Source organism: Budorcas taxicolor, chromosome 12 (genome assembly GCF_023091745.1).
Source record: "Budorcas taxicolor isolate Tak-1 chromosome 12, Takin1.1, whole genome shotgun sequence".
NCBI classification, from domain to species: Eukaryota; Metazoa; Chordata; class Mammalia; order Artiodactyla; family Bovidae; genus Budorcas; species Budorcas taxicolor.
Window position 1 is genome coordinate 48,595,471 of NC_068921.1, and position 22,915 is coordinate 48,618,385.

The 22,915-nt window shown below is 37.8% G+C and overlaps 1 protein-coding gene across 1 annotated transcript in view; it reads right to left on the reverse strand.

Moving 5' to 3' along the window:
- Positions 1-22,915, reverse strand: part of KLF12 (KLF transcription factor 12) — a 411,252-nt gene that overhangs the window by 137,470 nt on the left and 250,867 nt on the right. The window lies entirely within an intron of this gene.

Genomic DNA, 22,915 nt, shown 5'->3' on the forward strand with positions numbered 1-22,915 from the left:
AAAATTCTTCATTCAAAATTTTGTGATGCATCATTTTTGAAAATTTGACATTTATAATATATACAAGGTTGGAACAAGAACATAATGGAGCAAAATGTGAATGATAATGACAATCATAAGTTGTATAATGAACCCTTGATCAATTTTAAGCTCTAGTGATATGCCCTACCAGAAGCTTTAACAACTCTGCACAGTGATTGTTAACTGTATCACTATTTAAAAATATATTAATATGTCCCTGGTCAATAATGTGCTAAATCTCTCTCCCTCCCTTGACTTCAGGGGTAGGCACACCAAGGCTTGTGGGTCTTGCTACCTGATTTTATAGATAAAGTTTTATTCCACCATGCTCATGATTTTATCTCTGGCTGTTTTAGGGCTACAATGACAGACTTGAGTAGTTGTCACGGAAACCATATGGCTTGCCATAAAATACCATCTGGTCTTTTGGAGAAAGCATTTGCTGTCTCTGCTGTAGACTGTTTAATACTTTTGCGTCTCTCTCCCTCTTACTTTCTTCAACTCTTCTCTCTGCATATACCTAAATTTTAGATACCCCTTCAAACCTCATTATCCACCCTCTTATTGCTGTCTTTCTTTATTTCTCAGTAATTCCACAATTTCTACAATTTCAGTTACTGTCTCAGTGGAGATGGACACTCAACTCATGTTCTCAGCTCTAAAAGAGCTAAAGATTTAGCTCCTCTGCCCTCAATCCCATTTTATTCATATTTCCAGCATTCTATTCCACCTGAATGTCCAAAAGTAATTTCAAAGTCCAGTCCTATTCTTCTTTCAAGCATCAGTGGAGACCCATCATTCTCCTGTTCACCCAAGTTGAGAGCTCTCATCATTTCATGGGTGTGCCCTTCATTCAACCAGATACTAATTGCTACTGCATTCACCCCACAGTTCTTTGGAGGTCCTTTCCTTTCTTTTCATAATAAATTCAATAAGCTTCCTCAAAGTACTGCTACATATTACATTTGTCTTCTATGGTATTTCTCTAGTAATTAAGTGAATGAAAGATGTCTAGAGAAATACAGATTTCTCAATCAGTCCTTATTTGAAAGCACTGAATTTTTCCCACCACCTCAACAAAAATGGTTCAGCAGCCCCCACTAATCATCCTACAATTTCATTTTTCATTTGGCACTCTTATGTGTCCTATCTCTGAAGTCCTTTAATCCAGTTATTAATACATACAGTTATTCCCATCTATGTACAATTTAGTCAAAAAAATTCTACACCCTTCCTAAAGAATAACAGTTTCCTTTACGAACCTTCAGTTCATTTTCTAACAAAATGTAAACTTTCCTTTTTAAAAAAATGCTCTTATTTTTGTACTTATGTATTTTTATGGCATTCTTGCACTTCCCATTTTGAATTATACTTACGCCTATATTTACTTTCCAGTAGTCATGTATGGATGTCAGAGTTGGACTATAAAGAAAGCTGAGCACCAAAGAACTGATGCTTTTGAACTGTGGTGTTGGAGAAGACTCTTGAGAGTCCCTTGGACTGCAAGGAGATCAAACCAATCAATCCTAAAGGAAATCAGTCCTGAATATTCCTTGGAAGGACTGATGCTGAAGCTGAAACTCCAATACTTTGGCTACCTGATGCAAATAACTGACTCACTGGAAAAGACCCTGATGCTGGGAAAGATTGAAGGCAGGAGGAGAAGGGGACGACAGAGGATGAGATGGTTGGATGGCATCACTGACTCAATGGACATGAGTTTGACCAAGCTCTAGGAGTTGGTGATGGACAGGGAGGCCTGGCATGCTGCAGTCCATGGGGTCACAAAGAGTTGGACACGACTGAGTGACTGAACTGAATTGATACTTATTTTACATCCCTTTTTATTCAGTCTACTCCTTGAGAAATCATATTGATTATATCCCCTTGTACACAATAAAAAGTAATATTTACTGATGAAGATGATGGTAATAAGTGCAGATCTCTGCTTGAAATGATCACAGTGGTTCCCAGCTTGCAAAAGATTCAATGATAAAAGTGTCTATTTCACATTTCATTTTAAAAATTACATTCTGGGTTATATTCTAATATTAACATTCATGGGGCAAAAGTCACAATCATTAAATTTCTATTACTCTATAAAATTAGTTAATTATATGGCACCCCACTCCAGTACTCTTGCCTGGAAAATCCCACGGACGGAGGAGCCTGGTAGGCCGCAGTCCATGGGGTCGCTGAGGGTTGGACACAACTGAGCGACTTCACTTTTACTTTTCACTTTCATGCATTGGAGAGGGAAATGGCAACCCACTCCAGTGTTCTTGCCTGGAGAATCCCAGGGATGGGGGAGGCTGATGGGCTGCCGTCTATGGGGTTGCACAGAGTCAGACATGACTGAAGTGACTTAGCAGTAGCATATATATTTTTGGGTTGTATAAGGCCATAGAATAACATGGAAGGAAAATGTTATTAATTTTCTGGTTACTTTTTAAGCTAAATTACATTTAATAGGATTTTCTTTTCTTTCAATAAAATATTTTAAATACAACAACATACATGTCACTTCTACAATATGAGTTTCTGCTTGGAAACTGCAGAGGAGGAATTTACTCATTTAAAATACCATTTAAAATAAATGTTTGTTGAGATTAACACAATATTAACTAGGGTTTCACCTTTCTAAAGAATCATGACTAAAATTACTTTCCTTATTTATAAAAAGAACAAGAATAGAGATTTACTATTGTCTTGTGTTCACAGGACATGTGCCTCAGAGAACACAAGGCTTTTGTGATTAAAAGAATTCATAAAATTTTCTATTAATAAGTGGAATTTTACACTGAGACTCCTCTAACATTATGTAACTCTCCAGAGTTGGCCAAGACTTCTGAACTCCAGGAGTCTTCTGAGATTTCACAGACCATTGTTTTCCTCTACATTTCCATTTTGTCAACTCATTACAACTGCTCAAAACCCAAGCTAACCAGCTCCAATTGATTTATTCAAAATTGAATCTACTTTAGGAAGAGATGATTTAAAACACTTAATAATAAAGTGAATTGGTGGTGGGCACATATGGTGAATAATGAGATCATCAAACTCATTTTCATCTGGAAGGCACAAAAGAAGATGACTTTAGACATTAATCCATGGCATTTTAATTCACTTTTCTTATTTCACTTAGCTGGTCTTTCTGCTCTGTGTTTTCTGGTTTGCCAACTGGGTAGAATTGAATCTTGCAAGAAACAGATAAGAGACCTGCTATAATGATTTTAAGTACCACTGAATCATGATCCTCAACTTAATATAAAGTGTTCAGATCTAATAAACACTTCAGAAATGGAAGAAAATCTACTTTGAACTTAATAGTTCTGTTTTTATGTCAACGAAGCTCTGCATAGTTGACATGGAAATGACTTACATTTGAAAGCAGTTATTTTTTGCTAGTTTCAAAGTAAAAAGATTAAAGAAGTTGGCACATGGGACTTCCCTGGCGGTCCAGTGGTTAAGGCTGTGTGTTTCCACTACAGGGGGCACAATTTCAATCCCTGGTTGAAGAACTAAGATCCCACACGCTGCCTGGCATGGCCCAAAAGTAAAAACAAAAAAGACAAAAAGATACCCCAAAAAACTTGGCGCATGAGAGTATCACAGCATGTTTATAATCAAAGTTGCTGTCGACCTCATGAGTGTGTGTATCCTCATGGACTGTTTAGGCATGAAACACACACAAATGTTTGGTATTAGTTTCTTTGAATCTAATAATAGGGAAAACAGATTTTTAATTGGTAGAAACTTGTGACATTGATGTTTGGATGACTTCTAAAACTTCTAATGCTCTAACACAGGGATCCCCAACCTCCTCGCCATGAAGTGGTACCAGGCCATACAGGAGGAGGTGAGTGGTGGGCAAGAGAGCAAAGCTTCATCTGTATTTACAGCCGCTCCCCATCACTTGCATTATGCCTGAACTCTGCCTCCTGCCAGATTAGTGGTAATACAATAATTGTAATGCCCTGAATTATCCTGGAAACATTCCTTCTCTGTCCCCAGTCCATGGAAAAACTGTCTTCCACGAAACTGGTCCCTGGTACCAAAAAGACTGTGGGGACCGCTGCTCTAACAGTATGCATTCTGAACATCATCTACCCTGACTTCCTTAACCAAAGCTGCCATGTCACCCCCTCAGCACTAAGCATTAGCTGGCCCTGAGGCCAAGCAGAGATCAGAGAGGCCCAGATGGCTCATTATAATCCATGCAAGTTCATATACTAAAAACAGAGCTCTTCCTCCATGTCCACCCCATTCACACTATCAATTAAATAAGATGTCAGGGATCAAAGTGACTCTTCAGTATCATTACTCATTTTTCTCCTTCAGCCACTCCAAATCTTGAAAACCATTCCCTCCCACGGCCTCTCACATCCAACCATCGCGGACATAAACATAAAATGTGAAGAGACGTCACACTTACGACCCAACAATTGCTCTCTCATCCTCCTGCTTCCAAATTGAGTTACATTATTTACAGCTTTTCCCCGATGCTATTCTTATTTAAGAAATTCCACACACACATAGACTAATCACTTATTTGATTCTCCCAAAAGATGAAAAAACTTAACATTCACAGTACTTCTTTCAGATCATTAAAGAAAGTAAAATTATCACAGAGGGAGTTGACTCTGCATTTTCCCCCTATTTTGTTTCCCTCTTCCATACTGTCCTAGTGTATGTAAGTTTTAACACTTTTCTTGGTATGTATCAATGAGTGATCACCACTGCTCTTTAAACAGTGTATACATAAAATTTTACAGTTTATTTTCATTCAACATTACATTTGCTATTTATTTATATTCTTAATTTTTCTAAAGTCACTCTAGGTATCTCTTCTCCCAAATACAAGAAGGACGCAGCATGCTACAAGTACCCCAGGGGTCATTCGCTCCTTCCCCAGGTTCTTTTTCACTACAGGACATCTTTTTTCTTTTGGTGTTAGTTCTAGAAGGTGTTGTAGGTCTTTGTGTGCTGTGTATGCTCATTCCCTTCAGCTGTATCTGACTCCTTGTGACCCTACAGACTGTAGCCAACTAGGCTCCTATGTCCATGGGATTTCCCAGGCAAGAATCCTGGAGTCTGCTGCCATTTCCCCCTCAAGGGAATCTTCACAACCCAAGAATTCAGCCCAAGTCTTCATCTCCTGCACTGCAGGCGGATTCTTTACCACTGAGTCACCAGGGAAGCCCAGTTCTTTTCCATTGTAGCCCCGTATTCTGCTTCATGTTTTACTGTTAAGAGTTACAGCTTATCTCTTTATGCAGATATTTATATTTTTAAAAATCATTTCTAAGCTCAGTTTCCATTTCAAGTCCTTTTCTTTCAAAGAAATATCCTTTAGTTCTTTCAGCAAATTTGTGTGGGTGGTAGACTTAGTCAATATATGTATGATTTTTTCTTTTTTTTTTTTTAAATTTTACTGTCAGTTGAAGTGACTTTAGCTGGGAACAGAATTCTAGGATCCCTCACTGTCATTTGAAGACACTACAGCATTTCTTTCTGGTATTTGTTGCTGCTGACAGCCTCTGTCATTCTTTAATTCCTTCGTAGAAAAGCTTTCGAGATTTTCTTTATGACTCAGGCTTGGCAATTTCACTGCTCTGTGTCTAGAGGTGGACTTATTTTTACTGACTTGTCTATAGCCCAAGATTCATGTTATCCCTTAATTCTTCAAAATTCTCAAGACATTTCTCTGAATATCACTTCTCTGAATATATCTATTTAGACCTAGTTTATAAAAGTTCTTTTAGATAGATGTTGGAACACTTCAATTTATGCTCTTAACTTTTCCTTCATGTTTTGGGTCCAAAAAAAATTTTTTTTTAACATTGCCTTGTTTTCAGGGTAAAATTCTCAGTAAGATCCCTCAGTTCATATATTCTTCCACTAAAGAACATTCTCAACATAGCCAAAACAAGAATCTGGAAATTATCCTAGATATATTTTTTCCTTCTTCCTTGACAACCATCAGGGCAGTGAGTTCTGTCCAACAGATACCCATTCACATTGGCTTCCTAAAATAGCTTCCTAACTTTTCTCCTTTCTTTTATTTAGTCCTTCATCCATAGACTTAATTATTACTATGTTACTCCCATCTATTTACATGCTTGTCTCCCTAGAGTGTTCGGTAATACAGACTTCTCGGTTTGGCCTACAAGACCTGGGATAACCAGATCCATAGATAACCCTAGAACTTCATTTCATTTTTGATAAATACCCTACCAAGTGAACCATACCAACCTATCTACTTGGATGCTACTGCTGCTGCTAAATCACTTCAGTTGTGACCTACTCTGTGCGACCCCATAAACAGCGGCCCACCAGGCTCCCCCGTTCCTGGGATTCTCCAGGCAAGAACACTGGAGTGGGTTGCCATTTCCTTCTCCAATGTATGAAATTAAAAAGTGAAAGTGAAGTCACTCACTAGCAACCCCACGGACTACAGCCTACCAGGCTCCTCCATCCATGGGATTTTCCAGGCAAGAGTACTGCAGTGGGTTGCCATTGCCTTCTCTGATCTACTTGGATAATGTCCCTATCTATTAGGATCTACTATGGTCTTTCACATTTCTAGGACATTGCATCTTTTGTTTTTTAATTGCCTTTCCTTCCTCATTTATGTGGATGATGTAAGTAACACTTTCCTCTGAGAAACACCCTTCTCCTGAAGTTACAATCACTCCCTTTCAACCTCTCAGCTTTGCATTCCTTTATAATCTATCTCTGTGGGTCTACACTTACTTGTATTGCAGCACTCATCTCACTATAGTTGTCTTGTCTCCTTTAACCATTTAACTATGAGCTTCTTGTGGATATTGTCAGTGCATCAAACATGTGGCTCAATCATAAATGTGCATTAATGAGTAATTAAATGGAAAGGATAGATTGAATAATTCCTGGGTGATGTAAAAGGTTAAAAAAATTAGAAAAAAAATTTTTAAATTAACCTGGCAGTTCAAATTTTATTTAATTTTGGTAATGGAATAAGAACACAGGAAGAAAATAAGCTGTTAAAATCACATTCATTTAATGTTAAGTGTGAAGACATACCCCTCCCCCCCCATTGAAATGTTGCACCATAGGGAATAAAATTCAAGAAATTTATATAACAAGTCAACTAGTTTCATCTAGTTTATAAAGTGCAACAGTTTCTAGGTGGCAAAATTTTAAAGTATGAATATTTATGTGTATATATATGTATGTCTCATATATTTATATATACATGCTTAAATGGCTCAGTGAGTCAAGAATCTGCCTGTGATGCAGGAGACGTGGGTTTCATCCCCAGGTCGGGAAAATCCCCGAGAGTAGGAAACGGCAACCCACTCCAGTGTTTCCACCTGGAAAATCCCATGGACAGAGGAGCCTGGTGGGCTACAGTCCACATGGTCGCAAAGAGTCAGACATGATCGAGCGTGAGCACAGTTCAGTTCAGTTCAGTCGCTCAGTCCTGCCCAACTCTTTGAGACCCCATGAACCGCAGCATGCCAGGCCTCCCTGTCCATCACCAACTCCTGGAGTCCACCCAAACCCATGTCCATTGAGTTGGTGATGCCATCTAACCATCTCATCCTCTGTCGTCCCCTTCTCCTCCTGCCCTCAATCTTTCCCAGCATCAGGGTTATTTCAAATGAGTCAGCTCTTCGTATCAGGTAGCCAAAGTATTGGCATTTCAGCTTTAACATCAGTCCTTCCAATCACAATACATGCTTAAATAAGGAACAGCATCAACCTCTTTGAGTGTATTCTTACATGCCCAGACACGAGGTGGCCACTGCATTCTGTACCTTACAAACACATAAGTGTCTCTAAATAAACCACCTACTGGCTGAATAGTAATAATATGGCCAATATTCCTTATATGGTCTCTGGAATGAGGTATGAAATGGTATTAACAAGGAGAGTCTGAGTGTGCTGGCTTACTCCGGCTGATCAAGCATAATTCTATTCTGTATTTACCATAATTAAAAATACAGAGCACAACACTGAAAGACAGTTACAAACCATTCAGTGGCTTGTAAACTGCAAACATTTTAACTTTCCACTTAGACCATGCAAAATTACCCAGTCAAAAGTTGTTTAAGTTATAGTTGAAAGGGGTTTACTTGTTAAGTGTGAGGGGCTTATCGTGGTGATTACCGCAAAAAATGATCACAATTGGCCCAGGAAGGAAATAAAAGGGCCTGTTAATATGCTGCCCTACTTGCAAGGTATAATGAAAATAATTGGAGGTTAATGGCACCTTGATTATTGTAGATCATACCAACCAATGGGTACAAGGATGCCAGGAAGCAGGGATTTGCCAGTTAGTGTCCATTTGTTAGATGAAAGCAAGTCATGTTTCATGACAACCATCACTTTGAGAGTAGGTTGGAAAATACTTACTATCACGTATCATGATACCAATCCATTTTGGAAACCATACAACATATCTTACTCTCTGATAAACTTCAGAAAATAGGAAGAAAACTATAAAAACACAGAAAAGCAGTGGACGAGACTCATGAGAAACTTACACAAAAACTGGAAAACGTCCGATCTTACTATGAAGCTATTCTCTGTAACCAAACACACATCTTTTGGAATTTATTTTCCAACTCTGAAGAAGGCATTTCTGAACATCTGCGATATAAGCTAGGATAATTTTAAAGCTATAATGTTGTAATGATTATTAGCTATTGGCTAGTGCTCAGAATTTTATTGAACTCATTAATCTAAGAAAAATAAATACAATTATAACGGTACTAATAAATGCTGGCTATATTTTTATTTGGTGGTTTTTCCCTTGTGTTTTTTAGGAAATAACCACTACCAGGAGGAGGCAAGACAAACAGGCAAGTCTGTGCTGTGCATGCCTGTCTAACCAATTCCCTGCTCAACAGAGCTCCAGGCAGGGACCAGCTATGTGGGAAAAGGACACACATGTCGATCTCTGAAACTCAGTCAACCACACTTTGACAAAATTTCCCTACACCTAAGAAATGTTAACCTATAGCTTGAAGCTGTTGTTAAAAATACTGCAAGATGCTGGAGAAAATGGAAATACATAATATGGTACCATAACATCAATACTTAGCCACATGGAATTACCTCATGCAATTCATACACACACACACACACACACACACACACACACACACACACACACACACATATATATGAATTTAAATATAGATGATTTCCTATGTAACATTTTAAACCTTGACAAAAATTAAATGATTTAAAATTTCAATGTACCTGATTCGAAAAAATATGAAACTGGGTTATTCAATATTGACAAATTCTCTACATAACTAAGGCATACTTTTTAAATGATCAAAACCCAAGTATGGCAAAAGTATTAAAAAGTTTTGATTTTGTTCAAGGTTTTGTCACTAGTAAGCTGTGACCTTATTAAGAAACAGAGAAAGGTATGAGTCTCAGTTTTCTTATCTATAAAAGACAGGCAATAATATCTATACACTGGTTATACTGTAAGACTTAAAGATGATGTATGTAAAGTGCAAAGAACATATAAGCATTCAATAAAGGTTAATTATTGAAATGATTTTTAATAAATATATTTATAAGATTTATTACCTACTTTGCCACCTACTTCAGACAGACCATAATTTAGCCTTTCCTTCATTACTAATGGTCATTATTTCAAAAGCAATTATTATGCTGTAATAAAGTATTACCTCCAAGGACTAAAGAGCTGTGTAAGCCTATTTACTCCAATCCCAACAGACCTCGCTGTGATTTTTCAAGTTCCTATTTTAATAATAATTTTGACACCTCCTTTCTTAGCTGCCATTCTTTTGCCCTTCGTCTACCTACAGAGAAAGGAAAATTCTTAATTTGGGCGGGGGGGGGGTGGGGTTTGGGCGTTGAGAATCTCAGAGGGTTTCAAGCATTTGTAAATAGGTACTGCAACATTAGGAATTTCTTTTCCTACGGAAAACTACAGGAAGTGAAATGCTACACAATTTTTGTGGCTATTAGGAATACATAAAAATCTATTGAGATAACATTTCAAGGGGCATGAGTTATAAAAATTGAGAAATATCCCTCTCCTATATTTTTCTTTTGCCATTTTCATTCACTACTTACTCTCGAGGCACAGCAGGATATTCACAAAGGATGTAAGAAGTACATCTAAAGTAAGAGTTAAAAGGCTTTCTCTTTCAGAAAAGGAGAAGTCAGGTCCTCTCTTATAAGTAATTCATAGTATATATCAGGTGTGCAATGCACCTTTTACATCTTACGCTGTTTGTGCGTGCGTGTGTGCACCTCATAGCCTATGATTCAGTAAAGCTCCACCATTGTTCACCCTTTTCCTTATCTGGAATACTTCTGCCTCCTCCCAGAAGCAAAGCCTGTTTCTTAACTTGCACCTCAAATGCTACACATTCTACTTTCATTGTAACATACGACTTCCTCCAGGATCAAATTCATGTTCTTTGGGGGGGTTCCACCTTTGGTCTCTAGAAGGTTTCCTCTGTTTTAATGGGCTCTGTATTTACAGAGGACTAATTGAAAACATCCATGCCTGACAAAGGTCAGGGGACAAAGGTCACACCAGAGATGATTAGGGAGCCCTGGGCTTTAGCACAGACGAGACAAAAATGAAATCATGAAATTGACAACTCCTTCTAAACGCAGATTTGAAGCAATTCAGCAGACCTGTTTTAGATTTGTGCATGGCTTTGCTTAATATACCTTTAAGATTAGAGATTGGTGGAAAGAAACGAAATCTTTGTTTTATGGCTGCAACAAATGGGCCCACCACAGTAAAAATGTCATTTATTCTTTCTCACAAAGAGACCTTTGCGGTATAGTGCAAATAAAAGCAGCATTTTTCCTTCTACTTAAGGTTTGTTAGGTGAAATTTATGTTTTTAAAATGCACTGCAAACACCAAAAACTGATTGTACTCTTATCAGCTTTTAAATCAAAACAGCTTGCTATCTGGTAAGGACAGGAGAACTGGTCGATTTATTTCATAAAACTTTATGTACAAAGAGACAGTGTCTATGAACTTAATGGAGAGAATACAGAGTCTGGAGGGGTAATTTTTATTAGAATTTATAGTGGGATTATCCATACTCCACAGTTTTCAGATTTTATTGAGATTTTATGGTACTGTGATGCTGACACAGTCAACTGCAGTGGGGACAGGAGGTATAATTTGTTTCACCCTGACTGGGAACTGAAATTGGCATTACTATTATATAAGAAACCTCACAGACTCTATTAATTGCCCAGATCCAATCAAAGCCATTATTTTTCCTAGTTTCACAGGTAAAATATTTTACCTGGGCATAAAAGAATAATAAGAACTGGCTGTAACTCTCATGCAACAGTATCTTTTCATTAAGACTGTTCAGAAGCCATAAGAATATTTCTCACCCACAGGGAGTTCAGCTCCAGAAACTATTAAAATCTAAATCACATCAAGTATCTGTAATGTACCACCAAACATTATTCTTCAGTATTAAGTACAGTGAAAAAAAACAAAAACTTGGGAAATAGCAGAAACAATATACTCAGAAGCACCAGGGAATTACAGATGGCCCACTGACACAAAAGAAGAACAGCTATGGGAAAGATACTCATTCATTCTGCAAACATTTATTGTTCACTGTGTGCCAGACACTGGATCAAGCGTAAGGCCATGATATAGATATCACTGTAATTTTATATTATATATATAATATACTTGAGCCAAATATATTGAGTAAAGAGAATATATTTTGTATATGTATGTATATCTATGGGCTTCCCAGGTGGTGCTAGTGATAAGGAACCTGACTGGCATTGCAGGAGAAGCAGAGGAGTTGGGAGACTCAGGTTCGATCCCTGGGTTGGGCAGATCCCCTGGAGAAGAGCATGGCAACCCACTCCAGTATTCTTGCCTGGAGAATCCCATGAACAGAGGAGCCTGGTGGGCTACAGTCCATGAGGGGTTGCAAAAAGTTGGACACAACTGAAGCAACTCAAGTATGCCCATGCATGTATATCTATGTGTATGTACATATATGACATACACTGTATTCCAATTTGGTATGTGCCTTTCTAGAAAAGAAGGCATCTGAACCAGGTCTTAAGACAGGGAAAGAAATGGCCATCCAGGAAAAGGAAACAGCAAGGCTAGCGGGAGAGTTGTCATCACAGCGAGGTAGAAAAGATGGCTGAGACATGACACGTATTTAGTAGAATGGCAACTGCCTGGTGGGGAGGGGTGGTAGGGCTGGGGTGGGGGGAGTCAGGCTCTGGGGATGCGAGGAACCCATGTTGTTGCTTCTTCTACTTCACCCTACAGAGGGAGGCTGCTCTTCTGGTTAGGGTTTAGGACTAGAGACTGGCACTAGCCACAGCACTCTAATGGAGCATCTCATATAGAGCACGGCACCTACATTAATGAATTCATTAGTTAATTCATCTCTTCACTCAGTATTTATTGAACATGTACTAGTGTCAGGCACAATGCAATGTGTTGAGAAAATCAGAGCTAATGAGGTCCAGGTGGATTTGCGGAGATGCCAGCCTATTTTATTCTATGAGGAAGCATTTATAACAACACACGCCACATTATGCTTCCCTGGTGGCTTAGCAGTAAAGAATCCGCCTGCCAGGCAGGAGCCACGGATTTGATCCCTCATCTGGGAAGATCCCCTGGAGGACAGCATGGCAACCCACTCCAGTTCTTGCCTGGAAAATCCCATGGCCAGAGAAGCCTAGTGGGCTACAGTCCATGGGATCGCAGAGTCGGACCTGACTGAAGTGACGCAGCACGCATGCGCATGTAACATTATAGGAGCAGCTACAGTTTCTGTCAACAGAGAAGTTTACTCTTATCATAGGTCACTCAAGTCTCACTAGGTCTTTCTCTCACTGAGAAAGTGAAAAAACCCACCATGGCAGTATCTCTCAATTTTACTGTTGCTATTGAGCTTTTCCTAAGCCCCTAGCTATCAATATGGAGAAGGCACTGGCGACCCACTCCAGTACTCTTGCCTGGAAACTCCCATGGACAGAGGAGCCTGGCAGGCTGCAGTCCATGGGGTCGCGAAGATTCGGACAAGACTGAGCGACTTCACTTTCACTTTTCACTTTCATGCATTGGAGAAGGAAATGGCAACCCACTCCAGTGTTCTTGCCTGGAGAATCCCAGGGATGGGGGAGCCTGGTGGGCTGCCGTCCATGGGGTCCCACAGTCGGACACGACTGACGCGACTTAGCAGCAGCAGCAGCAGCTATCAATAAGACAGTCCTCTGATGAATTCTCTAAGGGCTACTCCCACTTATCAGTTTTACCAAATTCTCCTGTTTTCTGTCCTGTTGTCTCACTTTTTATTTTTTCTCTGTGACATTCAATAAAACGTAATAGTTCCCAAGTTGCCATCTATCTGCTTCCACTAACTCAACAAACATCACCCATAGTTACAAAGAAACTAATCACAGATCCGTAGAAAGCAGCATTTTATTTCTACTAAACAGAAGGCACATACAAATGTGCATGATGGAAAGCAGGACAAGGGGGTAGAAGTGATGCTTCTTAAAGCAGATAAGTTAGGTTTCAAAGCCATGTCCAAGTTTTACTTTAAAAGGGCATATTCACTGCACTCCCTGACAGCCCTCAACTGTTAAATCTGAGAGCAATGATAGAATAAATTAATAGACTACATGAGTTCCTCCACCAACTCTTTCCGATCACATTATTTTAAAATTCCACCACTAGATGGCAGTACAAAGGCTACCATTTTCAACATAGGTTTTAGTTCCACAATAAATACAGCACTTATGGGATAGGTGATTTCGTTAGATATGGAAGATAAAGAAGAATCAAGATTCAAGAAAAGGTAGAATAGTGAAGCACGGAGGGAGAGAGAGAGAAATATATCTAGGAGAAAAAAAAAGATAAAAAGAGAAGGGAATTGGAAGAGTGAGAAGGCAGAAAAAACAAACTGGAATCAAGATGGGTATTTGAGCAGGAGATGGAGAAGAACTCCATGTAGTTTCATTCAAATTTTCTAAATAGAAATTATAGGAAGAAATACATATTTCAATATGACTCAGTACACAGATACTATATAGACACACACTGTACTGCATTTGATGCAAGTCAGTCAGTTACTAAACAAAAGTTACATGATGTAACACATCCGTGGGTGAAACTCATATTTCTTAATCAAATCTATCCTATTTAATTCCTTTAAAATGTTGATGATGAGCTAGTATACTGATACCAAGATTCACCAACAGGAAAATGACTCACAGTATGAACTGTATTATTTTAGTGTATTGTAAACTACAGCTGACTTTTAAGAGAAGTTGTCCTAAAACTCACCACACTGAAATTCCTGGCCATATAATTGGTCCATAAAACATTTGTTGAAAAAATTAACTAATTACAGAAGAAAAACGAAGGCGAAGCCGCCTAGTCATAAAAAACACATATACAATTGGCCAATGATCAAAGTTGCATTTTCCCCACATAAAAGGGGCTGGAGGGAAGATCGAGTATGTGATTACCACTCTGTAAATTGGTAGCTCTTCTTTTATTTATTAGATAGACAAATATCAATCTGTTCTTTTCTAAAGAACCCAAAGTGGAAGTACAACCGTTAATCAAACTCTCCATTAACAATGGAAAACAGGCAGAAAGAAGGGGCTGAGAAAATAGTAATAGAGCTTGGAGAAAAAAAACAATTATTGTGGATGGAGTAAAAAAAATTGGAAACAGAAACCACAGCCAGAGAGTTGTAAATAATTAAAAAGCCAATTTAAAACAGTGCTGGCAATGATTCTAAGACCAAGTTTCCCTTTTGGATCTCACATTCTTTCTTCTTTCATTTGTTCCTTTCAGGTCTTAAGAGTCACTGGGCAAAATGTTCAATTGCAAAAAAGTATCTATATTTATATAGATATATCTAGATATATAAAGATACCTATACAGCTCTATCAGAGAAGGCAATGGCACCCCACTCCAGTACTCTTGCCTGGAAAATCCCATGGACGGAGGAGCCTGGTAGGCTGTAGTCCATGGGGTCGCTAGGAGTCGGACAAGACTGAGATACTTCACTTTCACTTTTCACTTTCATGCATTGGAGAAGGAAATGGCAACCCACTCCAGTGTTCTTGCCTGGAGAATCCCAGGGATGGGGGAGGCTGATGGGCTGCCGTCTATGGGGCTGCACAGAGTCGGACACGACTGAAGTGACTTAGCAGCAGCAGCAGCTTACAGCTCTATAGTTATCTATATACGTATAGATATATCAGTCCAATACTCAAATGGTTCTTGCAGTGAGTATATATATACAAACATCATCAAAATAATCCTATAAATATCTGCAATCTAATATGTAAAATAAGAATTTCCTTGTAGCATAACAGCACCTGTACTATGTGAAATTAGAAGCTTCACATTTATGTAGAACATTACTTCAGGAGAGAAAAAATTTGTTCTTCAAAATGAAACTACAGAGGAAAGGAAAGATTTATTTCCAGATTCAACATGTTAAAGATAATCAGAGAAAACATTTCAGGTGTGGTAAAAAATGAATATAGAGACTTTCTTAGACTAAATACTAGTAGTACATCACATTTAAGCATCTATCTACTTAAACATAAATTAGACCGTTTTATCTTAGAAGGAACTTGACCTAACAAGTTATAACAGAATGAACACAAAGTCCACTCTGGTAACCCCTTGCTTTAGCTACTTTATCTTTTGAATGGATTTTCTCCTGTTTATATCTTTCCTTCCTTACACAGTATCTATTTCTGAATGGAGTATCTCCTGTCCCCTCTGCTGGTCATATTTTTTTCTCTTCTTTTCCAGTTGTACTTCTATTTACTGTTTAAATGTGTGTGGGCAAAGCCAAACTCACACCTTGACATTTTACAGTTTACAAGGACCTTACACAGAGTTTTTTCTTTTCTGCTAATTATCTCTTAGAACAATACATATAATTTCTGTCACCTCTCTTGTCAAATTTTAGACCTAACCCAACCTATGCCCTGTTGGCTCAGACAGTAAAAGAATCTGCCTGCAGTACAGAAGACCCAGGTTCAATCCCTGGGTCAGAAAGATCCCCTGGAGAGGGGGATGGCAACCCACTCCAGTATTCTTGCTGGGAAAATCCCATAGACAGAGGAGTCTGGTGGGCTACAGTCCATGGGGTCACAGAGATTCAGACACGCCTGAGCAACTAACAATCTATGCCAGATGAATTAGAGAAGTCAATAACCTTAGATATTTCAGTAAACAAGAGCAGAAGAAGCCATTTTTTTTGGATGGAGTCCATTCAACTTCCTATGTGTGCCCATAAGTGAAAAAAATACAGATAGGTTTCTACTCCTTGTTAAAATCAGGTAAAAACAAATGACCAATGTATCCATATAAAATATTCTGTCCTCCAATTTAAAATTCAGTTTTTCATAAATATTAGCTGTTTTTCTCACTATTTAACAAGTTACTGTCTGTTTTATAATGATGGTAGTGAAACACTCACATCCTTTCAAAGTCTACAATTAAGAAAAATAAGCCAAAATGAGCAACCATCCAGTCCTGCTTCCCAATAAGCAACGCTGAAAATTAACAGTAAAGGATTAAGTAATTAGAAGGTTTGTCAATCAAAATCAGATTAAAAATAGGAGCCTATATCTAGTAGCTATCATAATTAAACATAAGAAGAAGAATGCATTTACCAAAGGAAGCTGGGGTAGTTCAATCAAGAAGCCAAGACAACCATATACAGGAGGGTATGTCAGCTGCCCAGGACTATTCTGGTTATATGGACAGATGACACTGGGATTCCACTGAATGGTGAACTAAAAGAGGACAGTCATATGTAAAGCAGCCAGGAGAAGCGAGTCTGTGACAAAAGGAACCGAGACCTGAAATATGACATCATGAACATCAACAAGTGGGAAAGTCGAGAGGAGAAGAACACTGGTGAAACGAAAAGATCTGAAATGGAGAGTTTCATGGGAGTAAAACCCCAGTTGCATTCAATGGTCGGGAGCTACAGTCATAACCTCCAACCAGCTCTGTAGCAATTGCTAGGATGACCAGATTCCCTTTCACAAGTATAAATGGCCCAGGACTAAAAATACACTGTGGCTTCTTCCTGTGGGCTGTGAGAAAAGCAACAGCCTGTAGGAAGAAATGGGGTGTGACTATTTCAGATGTGCCCACAGCCACAGCCCTCTGAAATTCCTGAACCAGTGCTATGGGAATAGGTATGGTTTTGAAGAATTTTCCATTTCATCTAAAAATAACAGAAAAATAACACTTTTTTTTTAAATTAATGGAGATGATCAAAGAAATGACATGCTCATATGGGGCTGCGGATTTCTTAACAGCAGTTACAACAGGCTCTAGTCAGATATTTCGGGGAAAAGTACTTTAAACTCAAAGATCTTATCCTATAAATGTCTGAAGTCAGGAATAATGCACTTATGATCAATGGTAAGTTATTAGTCAAGTATGACACTATTATAATAAAAGTCTTGATGCAATAAATACGTTCTGTAAAAATTCTGGTAGGCTGGGCTCTTGGGACTGCATTTTCAAGAGAGAGAATGCGGATGTATAGCAAACAGGCTGAGTTCTTTCTCCTAGGCATTTTCCCACTTTTATGGTCATGGGGACATCTGGTGAGTCTGGGTGGCTAAGGAGAAGACAACATGGGGAACGGAGGAGAAGACAAACCAAAAGACCATCTACATAAAGCAATAAGAAGGACAGGATAGCGGTCAGGGAAGAAAACTAGACAACCGGGTTACTCAGCTGGCTTTTCACTTCTGGCTGTTCCAAAGCCAACATCAATTACACCTTTGTTCAAGCCTCATTCCTTGGCATCAAGGTTATATTATGTTCCTCTAGCTACATGGAGAAAGGGCCAGCTCAGGTACAGGAGAGAGAAAATAAATCCATTGTCTTTTTTAGCTCTTTAGTTGGTTACGTACGGCCTTGTCCTTTTAAGTATTTTGCGCTTCTAAAATGTACACATCTATACATATTCAATTATAAAAATGTCTTTGAACAACAATTACAAATTGCTTAGGGATTATCTTTTTAAAATTATTCTGTATGTTCCAGTATGTGATGAATGAGAAACGTTTGATCTTATATTCATATTAATGCTGGTATCATTTTTATAATTTTTAGTGGAACCTACATTTTACTGAACTTCTAATCTGTTTGCTTTTCATTGTCAATTTTAGACCATTATCTGCTGTTTTCTGCATTTTCTTTCCTTTACCATTATGCATCTTTTTCCTCAAAACCTGTGTCAATCTAATAAATTGACTTCAGAATTCAGGTTAATTACTGCAAGATGCAGGTTACTTCTGCAAAATAATATAAGCAACTAATGTGTAATGAACAACTTTGCTTCTGTGATTCTTCCTTCTCTAGAATTACCCATTTTCAACTATCTACTGGATTATTCTTGACAGAATACAAATATGCTATACTTTCTGTCTCTTTTAAATTGCTCCCTTGAGGGCATAAATTTCTCTTCAGATATCATGCCATTTCTCCAAAACTCTTTCAGCAAAACTTAGCCAAAGAGCCTTCTAGACTCCTGGTCTCCCCTGTCTCACCTCCCAGTAGAACATGAACTCACTTCAGTCTGTCCCTTGTCCCCAGTGCTCCACTGACACAGCGTCATCAATGAACCCATCCTTCCCCAAATGCTCCATTCTCAGTCCTTATTTCATTTGGCCCCTTAGAAGCTTTTGATAATCTGACAACTCCTTCTTCACTTATATTCTCTTAAAGGCCCTTTCTTTTACCTTAATAGCAGATCAAAAGGAAGGAAAGGAGAATCCTAAACATGCCTATTGAAGCAATAAACCAAGAAAAATTTTGCTTGTGTGTGTGTTTTTTTTTTTTTACCTTCTATGCTTTCTGCTGCTAATTATCTGTGAAAACTAATAAAAATCTCCTGAGAAATCTACCAAACACTTTCCCAGGCTCAACTGAAATTCTGTTACAAGGTCAAATAACCCCTTGTAGGGTCTTGTTTATAAACAACATGTCTCAGGTCCCATGGAGAACCTTCTAGCTCTTAGCACCATCACTTGGGGGGCTCAATGCTACTCTGTCCCTTTGGTATCAAGCAGGAAAATGCGTCCCTCTGGAGACGTTCTCTTACAGCATCCCTCTCATAGCTCTAGTCTACACTGTGAGCACCTTCGAGAACATCACGCCATTTTCTTCATATTACATCTTATCAAGACCCAGCTGAGTTCTGTCAGTGCCCTGGGTTAGCTAACCGACTTGCCATTCCTTTAAGACCATATTCTGTAAATACTTGGATGGGCTGGAGTTCTCTCCTCACTAGAATACTTTTTCACACTCTTCTGTTGTTAGCCAAGCATACCCATGCGAAGTTCCATCCTACCACAATTCCAAAACCCCAAACACCCACTTCTGAATATCACAACAAAAACATTTGTTCCAACCACATGTAACACTCTACATGAAAATACTTTGGTCAAACACAGCTTTCTCCATCTACGGCTATCATTAACCTCTCTCCCCTAGGCACATCCATGGCTAGTCTATGTTTTAACTCTGTCCACAGCTATCAGTTAACTGTACAATTTTCTTGTTTGATGACAAGATCTCCTAGCAGATTGTAAGTACTTAGATACAAACAGCATCTGTGTTGCTCAACACAGTCTCTGGTAACAGTAAAATGCCTAATACATGAGAGATGCTCAACCAATACTTGAATGGACAAACGACTCAATTCATGTTATTTTAGATACAGACGCATACATTCTTAGTCCCTTATGTAATGTGACATAAGGTAATCTATTTCTTTACTATAGACCAGATATGTTTTACCAACTTTAAAACTAATTAGCCAGTACGATCACCCACATTTATGTGAGTTATTTTTATTAGTAGCATTTGAAAATCCAACTCCCCTATTATATTTTCTTTGGCTCATCCATACCAGAAATATAAGACCTATGTGAGAATAGAAATAGACCTCCTTTTATCACTCAGCCATTTCATCACTGGCCCAGTGCCCAAGTGCATATTTGCAGCAGAAAGATGCGAGGAATTACTGAAAGGCCTCGTCCTTCATTCCTTCTTTGAGATAGGCAGGCCTCCTCCACTACACACTTTTATTATCATCTAATTAATCAGACAATTAAAAAATTATAAAATGCTATAGCAATATTGTAGAATATGGGGACTATAAAAAATATAAATTAATAAACATAAAAAGTATGGGATTTTCCTTATGACTTCTCATCCTAAACCCTCATCCCTTATAATTTGTTGTAACAACTTTGAGAAGCACTTCTTGAGAGCAGTTTATCACTTTTAAATTCAGTAAGTTTTTTTTAGCCCAACTTTCTGTTTTTACAATACAGCAAAAAAATTTCTGAACATTATTGCTTCAGGTATTTGGTGGGGGGGGGAATCTAATAATGACAAATTATTATCAGTGCTAGACATGTACACATAAAATCTTTATATTTCCAATAATCTTCAAAGATATATCATATTTTATTTGTATTTTATCACTGAAGAAAATGAAGATTAGTGAGATTAAATAACTTTGCCCAGTCCAAAGCTGGAAGTGAGGGAACTAGGATTCTAAACCATGCATCCTTGATCCCAGATTTCATGCTGTTAACGTCCATATCATATTGAGTGTGCTGATGGTTATATGTTTATTCTTGATATGCAAAAACTGCTGAATACAAACACTGCATGAAACTGACAAAAATACTCATGTAGAGAACAAATTACAGCATGAGTCTAAATACAGTTCTTCTACAAAGATAAATTTTCCAGAAAATTAAATTTTGGCAGTAAACTTTAAATAAAAGTAATCTCTCTCATAAAATGATAATGGCAAACAAAAGAGACATCTGTTTCCTTCATTAATGCACCAAAACTGTTTTTTTAAAAAAAGGTCACAGTGTTAAAATCCTTATCAATCACCTTCACAATAAAAGCAATAGTTTTCATAAGTGATATTGTACAAAGATTGGATTCCATGGTATACACATATATAAAATAATGTAATACACAAGGTTAAATTTTTTCTAATTGCTAATTCTTAAAGAATTTAAAGCACATCTGTAAATTATAAATGAAAATAAACATCTAATGTGATCTTTAATTATGTTACTCTTATTCAAATTGATTAGCTCATTTGGATTAGAAATATTAGTAATATCAAAGAAGGTTTGACTCAAGTAAAATCTATGTAGATATTCCCTTCTTCCTCTTTTTTTTTCTAGTTCACAAAGATAGTGGTGAGACTAATTCCTGGCCATTGTCCATAATAGCACTAAAAATACAAAATAGATGTCAGGTAAGCATGGTACCTGGATCTCAAGTTTGCAGTCAAAGTCTTTGACTGTTGTAAGCCATGAGATTTTTGACTTGGAAAAATTGAAAAGGTGCAATCTGTCATGTGCTATGAAGAAACTTATTGGAGATAAAACAGTAACTTGCAAAAGATGCATGCACGATTTTGTATGTTTGCAAAATTTCTCCAAGTTCATAATCAAATATTATTCCTATGCACTGAATCCTACCTTTTACAAGAACCAAAACAACTATGTTTACTAGCATTTTACACAAAGGCAGTGTTTTATGTGTTCATCCATCATATTTTAATTATGAGCTTGACAGTAATATGGCATTCAAAGCAAAATATACTACAACCTAAGTCTTAATCCATCATTATTTCTAGACTCTGAAGATGAAACACATGCATATGAGTTGATGATTATAGACATTTTATATTCCTATAGAATGGTGGCTTTTTTTTTTTTTTTTAGATCTACAGAAAGGGAAAAATCAACATCATGTTATTACAATTCCTTTGACTTAAAAATAGAAAAAAAAAGAACTTAGAAGAAGAAAAATAACTTCATGAGCAGCTATCATATAAAATTAACTTGATATTATTACATAAACTCATGCAACAAAGGAGAAGGCAATGGAAACCCACTCCAGTACTCTTGCCTGGAAAATCCCATGGACAGAGGAGCCTGGTAGGCTGCAGTCCATGGGGTCGCAAAGAGTCGGACACTACTGAGATACTTCACTTTCACTTTTCACTTTCATGCATTGGAGAAGGAAATGGCAACCCACTCCAGTGTTCTTGCCTAGAGAATCCCAGGGACAGGGGAGCCTGGTGGGCTGCTGTCTATGGGGTCACACAGAGTCGGACACGACTGAAGCGACTTAGCAGCAGCAGCAGCATGTAACAAAGTATCTTCCTGCTTCTAATCCCCAGAAGGAAATATTAATACTGCATTTTGAATTATTTCTATCATAGAAGCTTCCTGCTATTTAAAATAACAACTTAGGCTTATATGAAGATAAGAACTCTAACTACATGATGCATTTCTAGCCAAACACCTAACTTTAGAGTTACTTTAATGGCAACTTAATTTACAAATTACTCTAAAGTGAATGAACAGATAACAAACATTGAAACTTCATGTCATTTTACATTATTGCCAGATAAATAAGATCCAGTCTGAACAACTGAAGGAAGAAACATCTTGATACACTTTTTACGTTTCATAATTGTTAATCTCTATGAGGGATTCACAACTCACAAGCCCTGAGGCTGACTGTATAGACTGTCCTTCCTATGAAGGTAAACATTATTTTGCAAATTTACACATTAGAATTCTGACGTCATATGACTTGATACATAAAAATATGGACTGAGTAATTCTGAAACATATACCTATGAAACGTATGAAAACAAGATTAGTTTCTACTAAACTGTGCTCTACTCACAGGAGCAGATCAGTTGTTCCTCTGTGTCACTGTGCACAGAACTTCTTAGTAGTAACTTCCTTGCATAACAGTTACTTCTAGCGGTAAAATA